The sequence below is a fragment of the Lycium barbarum genome, chromosome 3 (genome assembly GCF_019175385.1).
Source record: "Lycium barbarum isolate Lr01 chromosome 3, ASM1917538v2, whole genome shotgun sequence".
NCBI lineage: Eukaryota > Viridiplantae > Streptophyta > Magnoliopsida > Solanales > Solanaceae > Lycium > Lycium barbarum.
The window spans coordinates 146,714,621-146,736,773 of NC_083339.1; the positions used below are offsets into that span (position 1 = coordinate 146,714,621).

Consider the following 22,153-nt stretch of genomic DNA (forward strand, 5'->3'; position numbering starts at 1 on the left):
TTTAAATCGATTTTACATGGACAATGCGCATCCTTTAAGTACTCCTATGGTTGTTTGCTCACTTTAAGTGAGCAAAGATCCGTTCCGACCTCAGGAAGAAAACGAAGAGCTACTTGGTCCTGAAGTACCATATCTTAGTGCAATAGGTGCACTTATGTATCTTGCTAATGCTACAAGACCTGACATAGCATTTTCTGTTAATTTGCTAGCAAGATATAGCTCTTCTCCTACACGGAGGCATTGGAACGGGATTAAGCATATATTGCGATATCTGAAGGGAACTAGCGATATGAGTCTGTTTTATACTAACAAAGGTAGTACAGATCTTGTTGGTTATGCAGATGCAGGTTATTTATCTGATCCACATAAAGCTCGATCTCAAACGGGCTATCTATTTACATGCGGAGGTACTGCTATATCATGGCGATCGACCAAGCAGTCCATTGTTGCTACTTCTTCAAATCATGCTGAGATAATCGCTATTCATGAAGCAAGTAGAGAATGTGTGTGGTTGAGATCAGTGATACATTTCATCAGAGAAAGATGTGGCTTGAAGTGTGATACAAAAATACCCACAGTATTATAATCGAATTGCAACATGATATCTTATCGACAATATATAATATAGCGCGCAATATTGTATAAGGTTGTGAGGATTTGATTTCTACGTCTCTTAAAGCATGTTGACGTAGAATAATTACCAAGTAAAATGATCCATCTTGGTAAACGTAATGTTTATTGGGTCATCAGTCCAAACAACAGAAGATATCACATTATTTATACTGATGGATGCTGTCACGCCCTATGTGGCTTACTTGATGAAATTTATATGAAAATTCCCGAAGGATATAAAATGCCTGAAGCATTTGGTTTAAAGTCTCGGGAAATGTATTCAATCAGATTACAAAGATCATTATATGGTTTAAAACAATCAGGGCGTATGTGGTATAATCACCTAAGTGAGTACTTGATAAATGAAGGATATATAAGTGATGCCATTTGTCCATGTGTTTTTATTAAGAAAACAAAATCAGGGTTCATTATACTTGCTGTTTATGTTGATGACATAAACCTCATTGGAACTCCAGAAGAGCTCCAAAAGGCGATTGAATATTTGAAGAAAGAATTTGAGATGAAAGATCTCGGAAAGACAAAACTCTGTCTTGGTCTGCAAATTGAACATTTCGCAAAAGGGGTCTTTATACATCAATCTGCCTATACTGAGAAAGTTTTAGATCGGTTTTACATGGACAATGCGCATCCTTTAAGTACTCCTATGGTTGTTCGCTCACTTGAAGTGAGCAAAGATCCGTTCCGACCTCAGGAAGAAAACGAAGAGCTACTTGGTCCCGAAGTACTATATCTTAGTGCAATAGGTGCACTTATGTATCTTGCTAATGCTACAAGACCTGACATAGCATTTTCTGTTAATTTGCTAGCAAGATATAGCTCTTCTCCTACACGGAGGCATTGGAACGGGATTAAGCATATATTGCGATATCTGAAGGGAACTAGCAATATGGGTCTGTTTTATACTAACAAAGGTAGTACAGATCTTGTTAGTTATGCAGATGCAGGTTATTTTTCTGATCCACATAAAGCTCGATCTCAAACGGGCTATCTGTTTACATGCGGAGGTACTGCTATATCATGGCGATCGACCAAGCAGTCCATTGTTGCTACTTCTTCAAATCATGCTGAGATAATCGCTATTCATGAAGCAAGTAGAGAATGTATGTGGTTGAGATCAGTGATACATTTCATCAGAGAAAGATGTGGCTTGAAGTGTGATACAAAAATACCCACAGTATTATATGAAAATAATGCTGCATGCATAGCTCAATTAAAATGAGGTTTCATAAAAGGAGATAGAACAAAACACATTTCACCAAAGTTATTTTTCACACATGATCTCCAGAAGAATGGTGATATTGATGTGCAACAAATCCGTTCAAGTGACAATCCTGCAGATTTGTTCACTAAATCTTTGCCAACTTCAACTCTTGAGAAGATGATATTCAAGATTGGAATGCGAAGACTCCGACATCTGAATCTTGGTCTTCGTCAGGGGGAGTGAAATACGCGTTGTACTCTTTTTTCCTTAACCAAGTTTTGTCCCATTGGGTTTTCTTGGTAAGGTTTTTAATGAGGCAGCTCTCAAAACGTATTTCTAGATATGTGCACTCTTTTTCCTTCATTAGGACTTTTTCCCACAGGGTTTTTTTTTTAATAAGGTTTTAACGAGGTACATCATCTATTAATGGACATCCAAGGGGGAGTGTTATAAATATCCCAAGTAGTGGATATCCATTAAGTTATAAATATCCCAAAATATCCCAAAATATCTCAAAATATCTCATGTCCTGTTGCTCCTATAAATAGGATGCACAGATGCAATGTTGAAAGAGCAGAAGTAATATAATCTAAAATCTCTCTACATATTTCTTCTGTGTATTTACTTCATAGTTTTATTTTATAACACGTCATGCATAGCTCAATTAAAAGGAGGTTTCATAAAAGGAGATAGAACAAAGCACATTTCACCAAAGTTATTTTTCACACATGATCTCCAGAAGAATGGTGATATTGATGTGCAACAAATCCGTTCAAGTGACAATCCTGCAGATTTGTTCACTAAATCTTTGCCAACTTCAACTCTTGAGAAGATGATATTCAAGATTGGAATGCGAAGACTCCGACATCTGAATCTTGGTCTTCGTCAGGGGGAGTGAAATACGCGTTGTACTCTTTTTTCCTTAACCAAGTTTTGTCCCATTGGGTTTTCTTGGTAAGGTTTTTAATGAGGCAGCTCTCAAAACGTATTTCTAGATATGTGCACTCTTTTTCCTTCATTAGGACTTTTTCCCACAGGGTTTTTTTTTTAATAAGGTTTTAACGAGGTACATCATCTATTAATGGACATCCAAGGGGGAGTGTTATAAATATCCCAAGTAGTGGATATCCATTAAGTTATAAATATCCCAAAATATCCCAAAATATCTCAAAATATCTCATGTCCTGTTGCTCCTATAAATAGGATGCACAGATGCAATGTTGAAAGAGCAGAAGTAATATAATCTAAAATCTCTCTACATATTTCTTCTGTGTATTTACTTCATAGTTTTATTTTATAACACGTCATGCATAGCTCAATTAAAAGGAGGTTTCATAAAAGGAGATAGAACAAAGCACATTTCACCAAAGTTATTTTTCACACATGATCTCCAGAAGAATGGTGATATTGATGTGCAACAAATCCGTTCAAGTGACAATCCTGCAGATTTGTTCACTAAATCTTTGCCAACTTCAACTCTTGAGAAGATGATATTCAAGATTGGAATGCGAAGACTCCGACATCTGAATCTTGGTCTTCGTCAGGGGGAGTGAAATACGCGTTGTACTCTTTTTTCCTTAACCAAGTTTTGTCCCATTGGGTTTTCTTGGTAAGGTTTTTAATGAGGCAGCTCTCAAAACGTATTTCTAGATATGTGCACTCTTTTTCCTTCATTAGGACTTTTTCCCACAGGGTTTTTTTTTAATAAGGTTTTAACGAGGTACATCATCTATTAATGGACATCCAAGGGGGAGTGTTATAAATATCCCAAGTAGTGGATATCCATTAAGTTATAAATATCCCAAAATATCCCAAAATATCTCAAAATATCTCATGTCCTGTTGCTCCTATAAATAGGATGCACAGATGCAATGTTGAAAGAGCAGAAGTAATATAATCTAAAATCTCTCTACATATTTCTTCTGTGTATTTACTTCATAGTTTTATTTTATAACACGTCATGCATAGCTCAATTAAAAGGAGGTTTCATAAAAGGAGATAGAACAAAGCACATTTCACCAAAGTTATTTTTCACACATGATCTCCAGAAGAATGGTGATATTGATGTGCAACAAATCCGTTCAAGTGACAATCCTGCAGATTTGTTCACTAAATCTTTGCCAACTTCAACTCTTGAGAAGATGATATTCAAGATTGGAATGCGAAGACTCCGACATCTGAATCTTGGTCTTCGTCAGGGGGAGTGAAATACGCGTTGTACTCTTTTTTCCTTAACCAAGTTTTGTCCCATTGGGTTTTCTTGGTAAGGTTTTTAATGAGGAAGCTCTCAAAACGTATTTCTAGATATGTGCACTCTTTTTCCTTCATTAGGACTTTTTCCCACAAGGTTTTTTTTTAATAAGGTTTTAACGAGGTACATCATCTATTAATGGACATCCAAGGGGGAGTGTTATAAATATCCCAAGTAGTGGATATCCATTAAGTTATAAATATCCCAAAATATCCCAAAATATCTCAAAATATCCCATGTCTTGTTGCTCCTATAAATAGGATGCACAGATGCAATGTTGAAAGAGAAGAAGGAATATAATCTGATATCTCTCTACACATTCTCTCTACATATTTCTTCTGTGTATTTACTTCATAGTTTTATTTTATAATAGATTATTCTAATTTGTTATCATTGATTGATAGGTACAAGACTATTTGAAAAGGTATAGTAATAAAATTTGGGTGTAATTGAGTATAATTATACAATTTTAATATGTTTGTTTGATTATTTAATTGCATGTAATTAGGTATATGTAATTGATGGAAAACATTTACATTCTTCAATTCAAGACTTTAACAATATGAATTAATTAAATTTAAGTTCTTTCTTTGGGTTAATTATCAAATAGAAAATTTACCGTTTACTCCTATGAATAGTTATTGGTTTGATATCAATCATGGTAGCTGTTTCAGACTTTCAGCATTTTAAGGATACATATTGTATTCGTAATTGAAAATTAATTGATCGTACTATATACCATGTCTCATATAGAGTATCTAAAAGCAAATAAATGCACGTATGTGTTGCCTTACATTTCATTCGAATCTAATTCGAGTAGACGAATACTAAATTAATAAGGTATTTATTAGATCTAGAAATGAATCAACAGAGTCTTCAATTCATAGAGAAATTAACATATAACCTCATCGACTTCATTATTAATGACCACCATATTATAGACATTTATTATGATTCATCTCACTTTCTAATACTTTACTATCAAATGTGTGTGACCAGAAAGTGAGAATTACGGATGATTATATGACGTAATTACAAGATTTCTTTTTAAATATATTATTTTTCATTTTTTAATATATTAGGATTTTACATTATTTCTCTTCCCTCTTTTCTTTTCATTTCCCAACCTTTACTTCTCCACTTGTAACTTCTGATAATTTTATTTATTTTTCTTTGAGTTCTTCATTTCGCTTAGTTGTGTTATTATTTCGATTTAACTGAAGCTATATCTCTTGATGTTATTACTTCGATTGTATTGAAGCCATATCTCTTGATCTTAGAAAGAATGGATGTTAAACAAACTTGACTTATGTTGAGTGATGTCATTAAAGTTAGCTTTATTGTTTGAATGAGGTTATAGATTTTTTAAGTTAAAAACGTATAAAATAAACTCTCTTTTACATGTTTGGTGATTTTAAAAATTATATTCTTTTTAAAATAATAAAAAAAAAGGTCAACCTTGTTGCATTCGTCCCTAATAACTATAGGAGTAATAACACATCATATTAATTACACATTAGTGCATCATCTAGTTTGGATAATTATGACAATATTAGGGGGATTCACTTACTTGTACTAGATTATAAGTTGATACATGTTAGTGTGGTATTAATGAGATCAATTTGACAAAAGACAAAAAGAAAGCAAAACCATAACAGCCCCTTAAAAGAGGAACCACCATAACAGCCCCTTAAAAGAGGAACCACGTTCTATTTTAATACTACCTCATTGTAGCTCCGTTTTATATTAATACCAACCACATTTCAGATGTGTCACTTAAGCATAATATGTTGACATGACATGTAAGTATTTCAGACATTACTCAAGAAGATGAAATCATGCAAAAAAAAAAAAAAAAAACTCTTGCCAAAAAATAAATAATTCGCAATAGCAAAAAGGTTTGATCGAAGTTGTATCTTGCGCAAACCAATAAATAGCGTATCAAAGTTATAGTTACGTTTTCTTTTTCCATTTTTTTTGTACGGATTGCCCTTCAAAGGCACTGGTCTTTAATTTTCACCCCTCAAAATGGTGGTCTTTAATTTTTTACCTCCGCCTAATACCCGAGGTTTTGGGTTCAAACCCCAGCTCAATAAAAAAATAGAAGGAATTTCACAACCGAGGTTTGGATTCGCAAGACAAAGTTTTGTATGCAAAACTCTACCTCAGGCAGCATTTTGCATTCAAAACTCTGCCTGAGGTATGCAAAACTCTGCCTTGCAAATTTTTTTTATTTTTTGATTGAGCAAAAATTCGAATCCAAAACTAAAAATATTTTAGCGAAGGGCAAAATTTAAATACCACAAATTTAAGGGGCAAAATTAAAGACCAGTGCTTTTGAAGAGCAATCGTGCAAATGACCCTTTTTTTTCCTCCCATGTATATATTCTTCCCTAGTCTATGTATAACATTGCTATTTTCTTCCCATATAGAGCCCGTTTGGCTTACCTTATAAGTTGCTTCAGTTTTTTTGAGTGTTTGGTTGACCAGCTTATAAGTCATTTTGTGCTTAAAATAAGCTCAAAAAAATAAGGGGCCCGTTTGGCTTAGTTTAAAAAAAGCAGCTTATAAGCCAAAAAAATAAGTTGAGGTAGCCCAACTTATTTTTTTTAGTTTATAAACTGTTTTTTTTTAAGCTAAGCCAAACGGGCTCATGTTAGGGAGCACTTTGGTGCATGGATAAATGTGTGTACGTTGGGAGCCAGGTTAATTAAAGATGCAATTCTCATGTGCATCTTATGTGTTGTAATTAGGTGAGTATCATTTTTCATTTCTTTTCTTTATTGGTTCACCAGTATGTAAAATTTGGCCCATGTGGCCTATGTTGTATGTGGTTTAATAAATTATTAATTTGCTAAATTCTAATTGGATAACTAGGGGAAGTTAATTTTCGTTATAACTCCCCACTACCCACTTTGATGATGAGTGGGACTAATTGTAACCGGTCCTCTCTCTGCCTTTATAACTGTGGGATGGCGTATTTCCATCAACACTATTCTAAACAAAACAGTTAAGGAAAAAGAGAGAGAAAACATGTTTCTCAAGAGAAAGCAAAATCAGAAGACTTCCGCTCAAGAAATCAAGAAAACACTAATGGATTCGGGTATGTTTTCTTGTTCAAACTCATCGTTTATGTGAGATATGTGAAAATCATTATATTCTACAATCCAAAATAATTGATAGGATTTCATGTTAGATTGTTTATGTGTACAATCTATAACTAGTGAAAATCCTTACATGTGGTATCAAGAGCCAGGTTTTGGAACTATTGGTTTTCCATTAAGATTAAAAACAAGTTTTCTATGCAGTGGATTTTGAAATAAAGAAGAAAGTATTTTCTTGAGTGTTGCCAGAGAAAACGAAACTAATGGGAATATTTTCTTAGAACCAAAATTACGTTGGCTGAAAAAAAAAAAGGTTCTGTATAAGATATATTTGATTCTCTCTAGAATTTTTCCATCCACTTTTTTAATTTGTTTAATTTTAATTAAGCAATAAAGTCTAGAAAGAGATGGCACGCTTCCGAAATTTCCGTTTTTTGCCAAAAGTTTTGGTTAGTGACTTCAATGTCAGATTATGGAATGGTGTATTTTCTTTTTTATTTCTTTTTTTTCCTTTTTTTTTTTAATTCATTCTTTCCAATGTCATCATTTTATTGTAAATTTCCAATTATCCACGTCTTGGATCTTCTCTCGTCTCTTTAGACAGGAACGGCTCAATGGATCTAAAGCTAACCTTGATAAGAAAGCCTTAAGTTTATCTAATAAAAATTCTATATATTTTTTCATTTGAAGTTTATTTTTTTAAATTTTTGGGATGAAAAATTGTAAATTTTTCCTTTAATCATTTTTTTCATGATATTCCTTGTTCAGTTGACAGTGTAACAAACTAATGTAATTAACCAATTTGTAATTTCAACCTAGAACACATTATGTTCTAAATAATTAACTTAAACTTTGTCTATAGACACCTTGAAAGGATAAAAATATCATCCAAAGCTAAAGTTAGAACAAAATTGATTCAAGTAATTGAAGAAAATGCAAGAAGCTACTAATTTAATTATGTATTTCTTTCATCATATTTACATCAACCATAATATATTGAACTTTTAATTAATGATATGATCAATTTTTGGGGCCCCTAATTTGTTGGGGCCTAAAGCCTTATGCTTTAGCCACTTGGGGGTTAAGCCGGCACTGCCTTTAGTTTACACAGTTGTAAGGGCAAAACAGGCTTGCATTCTCCGCCTAAAGCTTCCACCGAAAACAAGTTATTTTCTCCTATAATTTTTTAATTTAATTAACTTAAATATTTTAACAGAGTGAAAGCTATGAAAGTAAAGGAATTAAAAAATTGTCTGCAACGCTTTGAAAGAGAGAAAAATCAATAATAATATTTTATAATAGTGAGAAATAATCAACAACATACAGAAACATTTTTACAACTATCACTAAATAAGACACTTGATCTGATCCAAGCTTTTCATTTAGATAATATTCCTTGTATAAATAAAGCACTTAATTTAATTCAAACTTAAATCTCACATCATCTTTCCTTTTTTTTTTTTTTTTTTTTAATAAAGCGCTTGTAGTTTTCTCCAACTTTTTGTTCTTCAACTGATTCTAATGGCATTTTAGTGAGTAAAGTCTACGCTCTCAATTGATATTAAGCGTATTCAACTCCTCCCAAGTATGAATAAACTCTCCCAATTCTTCAGCCATGGTCATAAGGATTTCATCCCTGTCGTCATCTAAAATGTCACATAAAATCGGGATCTACTCTGTTCGAGTTCTCTCCTGCCCTGATTCTAATGGCATTTTAGTGAGTAAAGTCTACACTCTCAATTGATATTAAGCGTATTCAACTCCTCCCAAGTATGGAATAAACTCTCCCAATTCTTCAGCCATGGTCATAAGGATTTCATCCCCGTCGTCATCTAAAATGTCACATAAAATCGGGATCAACTCTGTTCGAGTTCTCTCCTGCCCAAGTGAACTAGCAAAGGTAGATAGCTGACGGAAAGAATCCAATTCCAATTCCTGCAGTCCTTCAAGCGACATGGTTGTTTTTTGAATACCTATATTTTCAAGAAATAAAACTCAATTTATTTGATCATAGAATAGAAGAACTAATGAGGACCTTAAAGACATAAACAAATGAAGTCAGAAATAAAGAAACTAGCACATTATATGAAGACATCAATTAATTCCTCACAGAATATTGGATTTGCACAAGTACTTAACAACTTCTGTATAATCATTTAAGTTAACTAAGAGACCAGAGGATTGTGCTTGCATTGGCCAGAGGATCCCCATTAACATCAATTGTTAGTGAAAGGAGTCATGTGACGTTTTATTCAACTCCAAATTACACAAATAGTCCTAATATTGTGCGAAATATTATAGAGGAGCTTTATACTCGCATTTCAAAACAACAATAGAAGTGGGAATTAATTAACGTCAATGATTATACAGAGCAGCCATTTGAGGATGTAAAACGTAAAGAAAACTTGAATTTACACTCTTCAATCAAGATTACAAATTGCCTAAAACCCGAATTCCTTTGAATCCTTTGAAGTGGGAATTAATTAGCATCAATGATTATACAGAGCAGCCATTTGAGGGTGTAAAACGTAAAGAAAACTTGAATGTACACTCTTCGATCAAGATCATGATTATACAGAGCAGTCATTTGAGGATGTAAAAAATAAAGAAAAACTTGAATGTACCTCTTCGATCAAGATCAAAATATGCCAAAAACTTGTGCTTCAAGAATCAAGATACATAAAGGAAAAACAAGGGTTTTAGAAACTAATATTGCAGAGAGAATGAAAGTGTGTCAGAAAGAATTAATGAATGCAAGTATGAAGATGGGAATGTGTACAAGCTCGGCAGTTAGTTTGTTAAGGAACCGCCTTTTTTAACTATTTGAATTTGACCACAGTCAAACTTAATGAAAAAAATTATGCACCTCTCTGTTCATGTTTAGGAAGTGTCTTGACTATACTAGTTGACGTGCCTCCTTACTCAATTATAAGATGGTAATACTAGTAGTTTGGTAAGCGAGATAAGGTGTTATATCACATGATTAAAGTTGAGATTAAATTTATATTGTGTTTGGTTGATAATCAACTGAACACAGTATAAGCAGGGGCGGAGCCACATTGGCTCCAGGGTGTTCATCCGAACCCCCTCGGCGAAAAATTACAGTGTATTTTCAAAGTTAAAATTATTTTGTTATGTCTATATAGTAGATGTTGAACCCCCTGACTTCTTCGTGTATTTACCTTTTAGAATTTTTGAACCCCCTGGATGAAAATCCTGGCTCCGCCACTGAGTATAAGATTAATTTCAAATTTAATTCCTGGATATCTGACCTTATCTCATCAAATTTGAGAATATCTTATCCACCTCAAATTATATGCTCCCTCTGTTCATGTGGCACCGTTCGATTTGACATAAAGTTTATGAAACAAAGAAAGATTTTTGGAAATTGTGGTCTAAAATAAATCATTGATACTTGTGTGGTTATATTTTAAAGTTAAGTTATTTCTAATTATAAAAAATGACATTTTTTTTATCGACTAAAAAAGAAATAGTTCCACATGAATTGGGACGGAGGGGGTATATTCCAGTAATAACTTTTTAGCATCATGCAAAAATCCATAAACTCAAATTAATGAAGACGTTACAGGCAAAATATACATAAAAAAACTTTCATGCTTAAAATTAAAGTTTAAATAGCACGACCAATTAAGTCGATTTTTATTGTGAAAACATCCATGCACGAATTCTTGGACTTTCCTTAAGTTTGTGACAATTAAACGGTGAGATAGTCTCATCATTATTCCTAGGCTTTTGTTGCCTAACATTACCAAAAAGTTAACTGATATTCCCGTGAGTGTCCACTTAGCCATTTGCACATCCCTTAAGAAAATATTAATTTCTAGAAAAAAATTGATTAAATTATCTCTAATTAAATAGGTATTGAGATTTAATCACATAGTATTTAATAAGGGAGAATCTGAAAAAATAAAATAAATTATTTCTTGATTTGATACGTGAACACTTTTTTTACCAAAAAAAAAGAGAAGATAAATGGACACTTTTTCTGATCGTAGGGAGTAGTAAATAATAAAATACTTGACACTAACTAACTTTTTTTTTTGTTAATAGGTTCCAACGCACTCTGTACGCACGTGGAAATAACAACCAGTTTCTTTTTAAAAAATGAGAATAAAGTGAAACCATATTTCGAACAATAAATGGATTAGAGTCCTAACAAATAGACGATTTCATCATACACAGAAATGAAATTGTTATTGGACCAGATTAGCTTTAAATTTTAGGCTATATTTTTCTAAGCCAACATTATGGTCATTAACATTCAAATTAAGGGTAATTTAAGCTTTTTAAAAGATGTAATGAAAATTTATTTTATGTTTACCTTGCAGCTGAGTTTACCCATCTCATCTCGTTCTAGGAGAATGATATGCTTAGAAGCAGCGGAATAGCCAAACCTCTATTTTACTAATGACTTGTTTCGTCTCCTAAAAGTGGATTGTATCGTAATTAATGATAGGGGACTAGCTCTCTTTGGTTCTATTTCATTATTGCATTTAGGGATTTTCCTTTTTCAATTTCTTTTGGTCTTTTACATTCTAGTTTCTTCATTCGTAATATGTTCACTGCACTATCTAGATTGCAGTAATTGCTCTGATGCACTTAGCGTAAATTTGAATCTTAGGCTCAATTCATTTGTTTGTTATTCCTAAGAAGTTTAACCAAATACCAAATATATTAGGTGTCAGGAACAATCCCACAGTTGAGAGAATAGCTAATACTTGTGGGATTATAAAACTAAAGAATCAATGAATGAGCAAAAAATATAATCTCTAATTTGTTGGGTACTGTAAATTTTTGAAGTTAACCTTACTTTCCATATGCTATACGATTTCTTACATCTTTGATAAAGTCAATTTTGAGATGGAAAACACTTCATTCAACAATTATTCCATTCTTTGAGATAATAATGAGGGTGGATTGTGATCCGTTTAACATTTACAATATATATAGATTTTTTTTATACGGAATCACTAGTACCAGGTCTATCGTGGTATGGATCATGTAAACTTAAATATGAATGAATAAGATTCCAATAACTAGTATTTTGAGGGCATTTGATATGTGAAAGACTCTTTTGCCTTAAAATTTAACCTTGTCTTGAGAAAGATTGCACCAATTGCCAAATTTAAGTGCAAATATGCTTTTGGAACTTCTTTTGCATTTTTTGTATGCTTTTCTAAATTTTAAGGTCTTAGAAGCATTTCAATGATGTTGTGATCACAGAGGCGGACCTACCCTATTAGAAGAGGGGTCACGTGCCACCGTAAATTTCAGAATTTTTTTTGTATATATATATATATATATATATACATTGAAAAGAGTATATATATTTAAAAGGACCCCTAAGATATATCTACCTGATTGGTACAATTGGTCGTTGTGCCCCTGCGCTTGAGCGCTGAGATCGAACCTATGTTGCTCATCATTTTATTACTTTTATTTTTGTGGAGCTTGACAACCTCTTTACAATTACAATAAGCCCAATACTTTTCTTTTTTACTTTTCTTTAATATCTTATGTCCCCACACTTCTTCTGATTAAATCATCCCTACAAAAAGCCCGAGAAGTAAATTTTCTCCTCCACATCAACAGAAGAGAATTAGAAATCCTTTCCCCATTATAAACCCTTCTTCTCTCTTTCATTCTTTCAATTCAGGAATTCATTTTACATTCTAAACCCATTATTGATAATTCTTCTACAATTGAATTCAAGCCAATAATCAGACTTCTCTAACAATAAAGTTCTTTCCCATTTTTATTTTAATGATTGATATAGATTTTTACAATGTATTACAACAGTAAATTATTTATTATATAACTATGTAATAGTATTATTACTGGGGATTGAGGAAGACATAACTTTATTAAGTTTGACTTAATAATAATAATTATCTTATTACTAAGCCCAAAAATCTTATCACATTTTTTAATTTAGGATTTTTTTAATTAACAAAGTGTCAAGTATTCATAATTATATAACAAGTTCAATTGAGGTCATTAAAAATTAGGTTTCTTTTATTTTTTAATAGATTTGGGAGAAACTTGTTGGTCATTTATCCTCTCTTTAACTATGTATTGATGAAAATGAGCCTATATTTTGGCAGTATTTTCATATCACAATTCATAAGGTAATATCAGATTATTTTTAATTTTGTTAAACTAAACACCTATTTATTTATAGGTCACAGGTTCGAGCCGGGGAAGCACCCTTGGGGTGCGGCCATTTCCTGACCCTACTAACACTGGATGCTTTATGCACCGGGCTGCCCTAAACACCTGTTGATCTCAAAATTATCTTTTTGCGAATTGGTAAGTAGTCTTTCTATTGGTCATTGGTGCCCCATCCATGCTAAAATTCTGGGTCCGCCTCTGGCTGTGAAGTTTTGCTCGCGTTAGATAAACATGATTTCATTGTCAATTTCCAGCGGCAAATGAGGTTGTTGTTAAGTATGATTTCAAGTTCTCCTGCGTTTATAAAGCTATCCATAAGTTCAGCTTGAGATGAGAAGTAAATGGTAGTAGTACTATTTAATTTGGAAAAAAAAAACACTACCATGCTCTCCATGAAATTGCTTGATATTCTGCCGAGACACATTTGTATGATAATGTCAACGTACTTATAAACTGTCACTGCGAAAGAATCTCCTTCCAGTTCATTTGGGTGCCTCCATCTATTATGTAAAGTAATGACATAAAGCAAACAAGAGTTTATTGAATATTCAACAGATGGGGCAAAAACAGGTAGTGTGGTTGAGAAAAGACAGAGATAAGAAATCAAAATAGTTCGGGACGCTAAGGTCATACTTGCTCTAAGTTGAACCTTTGTGGCTTTCTTCTGCTTTATTATTAATTACCTCTCCCCATAACTGGTCCAAACCAAATGGATCAGTTTACATTGTCGGGACGCTAAGGTCATATTTTGCACTGTCTTTAGTTTACACAGTAGTAAGGGCAAAACAGGCTTGCATTCTCCGCCTAAAGCTTCCACCGAAAACAAGTTATTTTCTCCCATAATTTTTTAATTTAATTAACTTAAATATTTTAACAGAGTGAAAGCTATGAAAGTAAAGGAATTGAAAAATTGTCTGCAACGCTTTGAAAGAGAGAAAAATCAATAATAATATTTTATAATAGTGAGAAATAATCAACAACATACAGAAACATTTTTACAACTATCACTAAATAAGACACTTGATCTGATCCAAGCTTTTCATTTAGATAATATTCCTTGTATAAATAAAGCACTTAATTTAATTCAAACTTAAATCTCACATCATCTTTCCTTTTTTATTTTTTTTTATTTTAATAAAGCGCTTGTAGTTTTCTCTAACTTTTTGTTCTTCAACTGATTCTAATGGCATTTTAGTGAGTATAGTCTACGCTCTCAATTGTTATTAATGGTGTACCGAGATATGTTACTCATGATCGACATTTCTGGACGTTGTTGAAGCTTTTAAGAATGTTACATGTAATATAAAGAAAAGGTTCAACTGTGAAGGTCTTGTTCCGGAAGAATACATCTTCAATGGTGTCATACTTAGATAGTATTTAAGAAATAATTCAAGTTTTAACATATTGTGATTATTGCACAGCTTTGCGACAAGTATGTTGGTGCGGTGGAAAAAAGTTCAAAGGTGAAGCTGGGGTGTTTGGCCACAAAATTCCTACTGTTAGTGGGGTCAAAGGAAGGTTTGTTGTGGTTGGAGTGAAGGAATGAGAAGTGATGTGAAGATTGTGAGAGAAGAGGCTCTAGTTTCTTTTTCATATTCTTTTCTGGAATGATGTGAATTGAGTCTTTTTAATCAAATCTATTTTGTGTAGTTTGCATACTTTGAATTTTGCTTTTGATGTCACGACACAAAACTGTCTTAATTCTAGTTGAATCAATTTCTTTGATCAACCATTAGACTTTTGCTTATAAAATCTTTCTTTGTTTAAAACAAAGTTAAATCTAATTTTATTCGGTCATAGTCCTCAGTAACTTCACATTTCCAATCATAGTTGTTCATAACTTCTTGATATGTAAAGCCTGGCATGAAAACGAATTATTTCCCTTTTCCTGAGCCGTAGCCGATATTTTTTAAAGAAAAATTTGTATTTTCAATTGAGAAATTTTTACTCTTTTAACAGATACTATTAACGTTGTATTTACTATTTAGTACATCCTATTAATTTCACATTGGCTCTTTATTTAACTTGGATAGTGTGACGATATCGTGGGTGGGGAACTCACTTTGACTTGCTTTGGGGTGTGATTGTAAATTCATACTCCCTCCCGTCCAAAAATAATTAAGATTTTAGTCTCTAAAAGTTGGTCTAAAATAATTGATATTTCACAAAATCAAGAAGGTATTTAGTTCTTTTTCTTCAAATTTTTTCTTGACACATTCCCATAATAATTATGTCAACCTAAAAAGAAATAAAATTGTAACATCCCGTAAATCCGAATTAGGTGTGAATGTATGAATCTAGTATAAAGGTGATATTTTAGCCATACAAATCCATTTGGGATGAACTCGGGTGATAAACAGTCGTTTTGAAGTCAAACCAAAGAGTGAAGTTCTTAACGCCTTCTAAATTCGTCTAAGTCTATGACAGTTGGTGCTTATAGCCAGTTTTCGGGTACTTACATTAGGAATTTGGGAAAACTTCCTTCTTGAAAGTTGTATATCTTTCAAAGACCTTTCGAAAGGTATATTATGGAGGTCAACCGAACATCCGTACAAAGAGTTATGGCCATTTTACTAAAGGTGGCAGAGCTAAATCATCTTCATTCATGGACAGTTTTCGCAAACTTGCGTTAGGAATTTGAGAAAACTTCCTTCTTGAAAGTTGTAGATCTTTGAAATCCCTTTCCAACGGTATATTATAGAGGTCAACCGTACATTCATACAAAGAGTTATGGCCATTTCACTGGAAATTTCACCCAATGTACGCCCAAGGAGTGTTGGAGCGATTAAGGTATGTAGGGTTGCTATCTACGTGTGCGAACATCATTGTTCTTCCCCACGCTTCTTATTCCATAAAGTATGAATATTTATGAAAAATAGGGTTTCTACACCATGTTCATGATAACCTTAGGTCCATGTCCATGAATAGGTTATGTATGAATTGCTATTATTTTATCATTGTGTTCTTAGTAACTCCATATGATTATTGAGAATCTGTCCGTAATCCATGAACACCCATATCTCGTATTCCATAGGTTCTTGCATGCATGTTTTTAAATAAAAATGTTTATTTCATTAATATCCTACATGTCTACAAGTTTTCATGCAGTGGTATTATATAATTATCTTCATGGCATGATTCAAGATACATACGTGCTAAATACAAGTTATCTCATGAAACCATGATTACAAGTTATTTCATGAAACCATACTTACAAGTTATTTCATGAAACCATGATTACAAGTTATTTCATGAAACCATACTTACAAGTTATTTCGTGAAATCATGATTACAAGTTATTTACAAGTTATTTCACGAAAATCATGGGCTTCTTAGCCAACTATATTATGTTCATGTTTTTGGGAGTTGCATAGATTACCGAAAAGGTTTCATACCTGAAACTACGTATGCCAACGTAGGATAAGGATCGCTCCGCCCAGTAGGACGATTCCTTCATATTTTCCCCATTGAGGGATTTGGATCCATTCATGTCATGTTCACGTCTTGTACCCTGGCAAGGTACAGGACGGCTTAGCTGGTCGGGCAGAGATCAGACGCCACGTGTCAACGTGGTCGTTACATGTCGGTTATATTAATGCCCTCCCAACTTTTAAAATGTTTTTACCTTAAAATGTTTTTACCCATGTTATATATGTATTTATGTCCATGTCAGATACACATGTTCATGACCAGGTTTCAGTTTCAGTTCCAGCTCTTATCATGTTATTTCACGTGTCTTGTTTATTTCATTCAGTTGCTTTACATACCAGTACATTCAATGTGCTGACGTCCCCTTTCTATTGCCCAAGGGCCTGCATTTCACGATGCAGTTACAAATATACAGGACGACGCATCTACTCCATAGAACCACCCACGTATCAGCTTTTAGTGAGCCCCATCTTCTTCGGAGTTTAGTCATTATTTACTTTATGTTAGTTATGTACTTAAGGTATGTTGGGAGCCTTATCACAGCAGTTACGTTTAGCAGTTCAGACTCATGTTAGAGGTTTCATAGACTAGACAGTTATGTTATGTAGATGTTTAGACTCGTATAGCCATCTTTGGCTCATTATCTATGACAATCCACATTCATGTTTTCTTAAAACAAGTATTTTATTTGATAATTATGATATCCCATGTTTAGGCTCATCATGTTAAGTCAGATTCCGCTCATGTATGCCTTATCATGATTCAGCAAGCCATGTGGTTCGCTCGGTCACATGCAGTAAAGCACCGAGTGTCGTATTACGTCCAGACCATGGTTCGGGGCGTGACAAAAATCATAATTAAGGGTAATTAAGCCAAAACTCCTCTTGACTTTTAGGAATTAGTAAATTATTTAATTCATGTGCCCAAATTTAAAATCTCAATTATTTTAGACTGGAAGGAGTATTTTAGGTTGATAGTAACATACTCGTGTGATATAATGAGACCATTTTGACTTATGAGAAGATAAAAAAGAACCATGAATTTTCTTTCAAAGATGACTAGCTAAAGTTATAAATCAAAAATTTATTATTGTTACGGTTCGCTTTTACGCGGGTTAAGGCATAAAAATAATCCGAGGTTGTTGGTGCTCTAAATTGGATATTTAGTGTTTTAGAGTCGCCAACTAATTTATTCAAAAGGAAAATTAGGAAAACTAGGTTAAAGAGTTTTTCAGACCGAGAAAAAGACTTTTTTGAACCAGAGATCGAGGTAAGGGTTATGCTGATCCCCTAGAGAAGGTTTTACGCACCCTGGTATTAAGGATCCGTAGAATACGATTGACCTACGAGCTTCACTGTAAGGTTTATTTATTTTCTTATGTGTTTAAGATTTTTCCTCAAAATATAGAATATTAGCATCATATGTATATGGTTTTAGAAAATTCCGACAAAAAGTCCCCTTATAGATAAGGAGGTTTTGGTTGAGAAAATCCACGTAAGTGTTCAACCCACTTCGTTTTCGGACTAGGACACACCCGGGGTCGCCTCCGAGTAAAGTCGTTACTATTCTAGTCCCAACGAGATGAGTTTATTACTCACGACTTTTTTATATAAAAATATGTGCCAAAATCATAGATGGACCCCTGAACTTGTCCTGATTTTTCATTTAAACCCCTTAACTAAAACGTTGACCATCTGGACCCTCGAACATAAGATAAAATGTGTCATTTGAACCCCTCGTGCCAGCTGGGCACACGCGTGAACTGCACTTGCAGTGACATGAAAAAATAGACCAGCGACATGAAATATCTGACCAATAAAAATAAGTCATGTCAACAAAAAAAATTAATTTTAAAATCTATTTAAATAATTTAAAAAAATCTGAAAATCTAACCCATCCTCTCCGATAGCCCACTTCACTGCCGCTGCTGCCTCCGCCGCCCCATCACCGCCGCTTCAAAATCTATTTAAGTAATTAAAAAAATGGTGCCGTTTTTTGTGAGAGATTTATTTAAATAGATTTTGAAGCGGCGGCGACGATGGTGGGGAGACGGAGGCAATGGCGACGGTGAAGTGGGCTATCAGAGAGAATGGATTGGGTTTTTCAATTTTTTTTAATTATTTAAATAGATTTTAAAATAGAGTTTTTATTAAAATTAAAATTTAATGATTAAAAATTTTAAAAAAGGAAAAAAATTGATAACTCACGCTTTGTTTTAAGCAGTGCAGTTCACGCGTGTGCCCAACTGGCACGAGGGGTTCAAATAGCACATTTTATCTTATGTTCGACGATCCAGATGGTCAACGTTTCAGTTAAGGGATCTAAATGAAAAATCAAAACAAGTTCAAGGATCCATCTATGACTTTAGACAAAAATATGAGATATATATATATATAAATCCATTTTCATCAAATCCAACCTTTTTTAGTTAAGCCCAATCAGTTAAGACCACAGTCCATATATCCAATCCGCCAAACTCAAATTTCTGGCCCAAAATAAACTCATGGTCCAACAAGTCCAATTTGATCCACAAAATGTTAAAGTGTTCAGTCCAATGACACAAAAACAAGTTGGTCGCCCAAATTCATTTAGTCCATGCATAATGGTCCGAGTCAAATTTCAAGCCAAATCATTTAAGTGCCAAATTCAATCTGGTTTTTTATCAAATGCAACCCGATGAAATGGACCCATTTTCAGTCCCAAAATATGCTGTTTTGGTCAAATTTTAGTAACTTCTAGGTCTAAATCAGTGTTAACACAATTTGCTTCTTGTCTACAAAAAGGATTGTATGACGTGCTCTTTTCCACATTTTAGATTCATGTTTTATCCGTAAAAACTGCCAGATTCTACGATGACCAAATCGTATGAAAACTCGCGTTTTTTTTTTTTAAACCCTTATAATTTATCAACTTGGTGTTACAAAGTACTACGGCTATCCCTCATAAAATCAGTCCATTACTTGGTCCAGAATTCATTTTTACTTAAACAAATGTCTAACTTTCCCAAAAAATTGGTCTTAAGCCCAAAGTTTGAAAAGATTTGAACTTCTTTTATCTTAATTACCCAATTAACTAGGTGATAATCCTAGTATCTACATCCTACAAGGTTCCACTAATAATAAGGTTTAATTTTACAAAAAAAAAACATAACAAATAAACATAGGAGGAGGAGGAAGAATTTAGAATACTAATGGGCTACCCGCCCCATTAGTGCTATTTTTACCCATAGCTGGGCCTTCACCATTTACACCCATGGTTGGGCCTTCAATAAATATTAGCTTCCATTTCCAATATACGAAATCAGGCCCACAACAGAGTTAGGCCCAGTCCCTGTATTTGATGCAGAGAAGCCCAAATGCAAGAGGTGTTTCATCATAGAAAAAGGATAAACATTAATTTCACATATAGGCCCATTTTCGAGAACACACAAACTTAACAATTTAATTCATAACAAGAATGGGTTAAGGCCCAGTAACAGAGCAGTTTCAATATTCAAGACAAACAAGTGACTTATGTATATTTGAGTATACTTCGTGTATACACATTCATAAGTATGTTTAGAGGGTTAATATGGGAAAGCTTTTGCCCCCGTCTTCCCGATGTTGTACAAGTTCCAAGGGATTTCCATGAATCCCAGGCATGGCTAACACCGGGGAGGGTTCAAGCTTGATCCATAATAACCAATCTAACCTCCTCATTAATGTGCTTAAACGAAAGTGTACTAGTAATATACACACATATACATAATTCAGATACAACACACTTGCAATATATAAGCAAGGTAGCACTTAGACAGGCAGAATCAAAATAAAAGCACACTTGTTGCATTTAGGCATGTACAGGACTGAGATAAGGCATGTTACTATCTACAAAATTTTAGACAGGACATATTTTATACATATAGAGGCTTATAAGGTTCAAACAAGAGTATACTTGTAATAACATATATAGAGTTCAGACAAAATGTGTATTTGCAATTCACAAAAACCTTCAGACAAGCCACATATCTCATGTCTTAACAACATAAACAGCCTAGATGTATTGAGCTAACAGCCAGTTCCTTTTCCATTTAACATTAAGCAACTCACAGCAAAGTATAGAGTCTCAACAGGCCCCAGACTACAGCTATCTAAACATATCATCATACTATGTCATACATAAGGGCATACCAACATCCATTTACTGCATTTCAGACAGATTAAGCAATAATACTCTTAAGCTTAGTTAACAGGCTCTTTTAAGGATCAAAAAGTGCCAAACAAGACTCAGTTTTTAAAACAAAAGAGCTTAGGTAGTTTACTGAGTAAGCCAAGATTCACTTAATAAATCAAGTTAGTTAAGCTTAGGCAGTTGACACCTTCTCATTTTGATCCATAAACAAACTATATAAACACAAGCAGTCACCAGTAATCATGTTGCATAGGCTAGATTAACATTCTTTATTACAGGGAAAAAAAAAATTACAGGGCTAATCACATGCTAATATTGATACTATTTCAAGCAACTCAGAATACAACAAAGGGGAGAATCAACTTATTCATAGAGTTAAGACCAATTTTAAGCCATATTTAGCTACATTAAACAGGAAACCAAACCAGAAACAGACAATCAAACAACTAACATGAAACTCTAGGCTAAACACTAACTAGCTACATTAAACATGGAACTAAAGCACAAACAGGAATTGAAACACACACAAACAAAAATAATAAAAAGGGAATGAAGATTACCTCTTGTTGCACAGCTTAGAAGAGAGCTTGGACCTTTGGATGATTTTCCCCCCCTTTTTGCCTCATACTGAGCCCCAAATCACAACAAGAAATAAACTTTAAAATTTGAAACTTAACTCTGAAAAAGGATAGGTTCTAGCAATAAGCAAAAACCCCAATTTTCGAGTTTTTAGTGTGAATATCTGATATTCTCCTCTCTCTCCCTGCAAAATGTGAAATGAGGGGTTCTATCTATAGAAGCCCAAAATCCTCAAACCCTAACCCTAAACAATGTGGGACAATCCTCAAATTTGAGGTTTCTTCCCCACGATCCTATCGTTGTAGGGTCGAGATTAAAACATAAACATATTAAAGGACCAGATTTGGTCAACAAATCACCAATACGTAGGGTTCTCTAGCAACCAATAGGAATTCGTAATTTCAAACATGTAACAACAAAAATCATTAAGGTTTTACAGGATTAACGTTAAAAACGCAGAGGTGAGATAAAAAAGAAGCTAAACAATTAATGCTAATACCTTGTTTGGTGGATTGAAGGCCCATTCGGAGGAGAGAGGAGAAGGTGAGGGGTTTTAGGGGAATAAGGGTTTGTTTGGTGTGAATAGCGGGGTAT

General features: G+C 33.6%; 2 long non-coding RNA genes across 2 annotated transcripts; one reads left to right on the forward strand and one right to left on the reverse strand.

The window, feature by feature from the left end:
• Positions 1-7,011: 7,011 nt before the first annotated feature.
• LOC132634378 (uncharacterized) lies at positions 7,012-15,264 on the forward strand. Its single transcript, XR_009580129.1, has 3 exons — positions 7,012-7,188; positions 13,392-13,519; positions 14,803-15,264. It is a non-coding gene; the product is annotated as an uncharacterized LOC132634378 (long non-coding RNA).
• A 4,545-nt stretch (positions 15,265-19,809) lies between these two features.
• On the reverse strand, positions 19,810-22,153 carry LOC132633448 (uncharacterized). Its single transcript, XR_009579654.1, has 2 exons — positions 21,541-22,153; positions 19,810-20,140 (listed from the first exon to the last, which is right to left on the reverse strand). It is a non-coding gene; the product is annotated as an uncharacterized LOC132633448 (long non-coding RNA).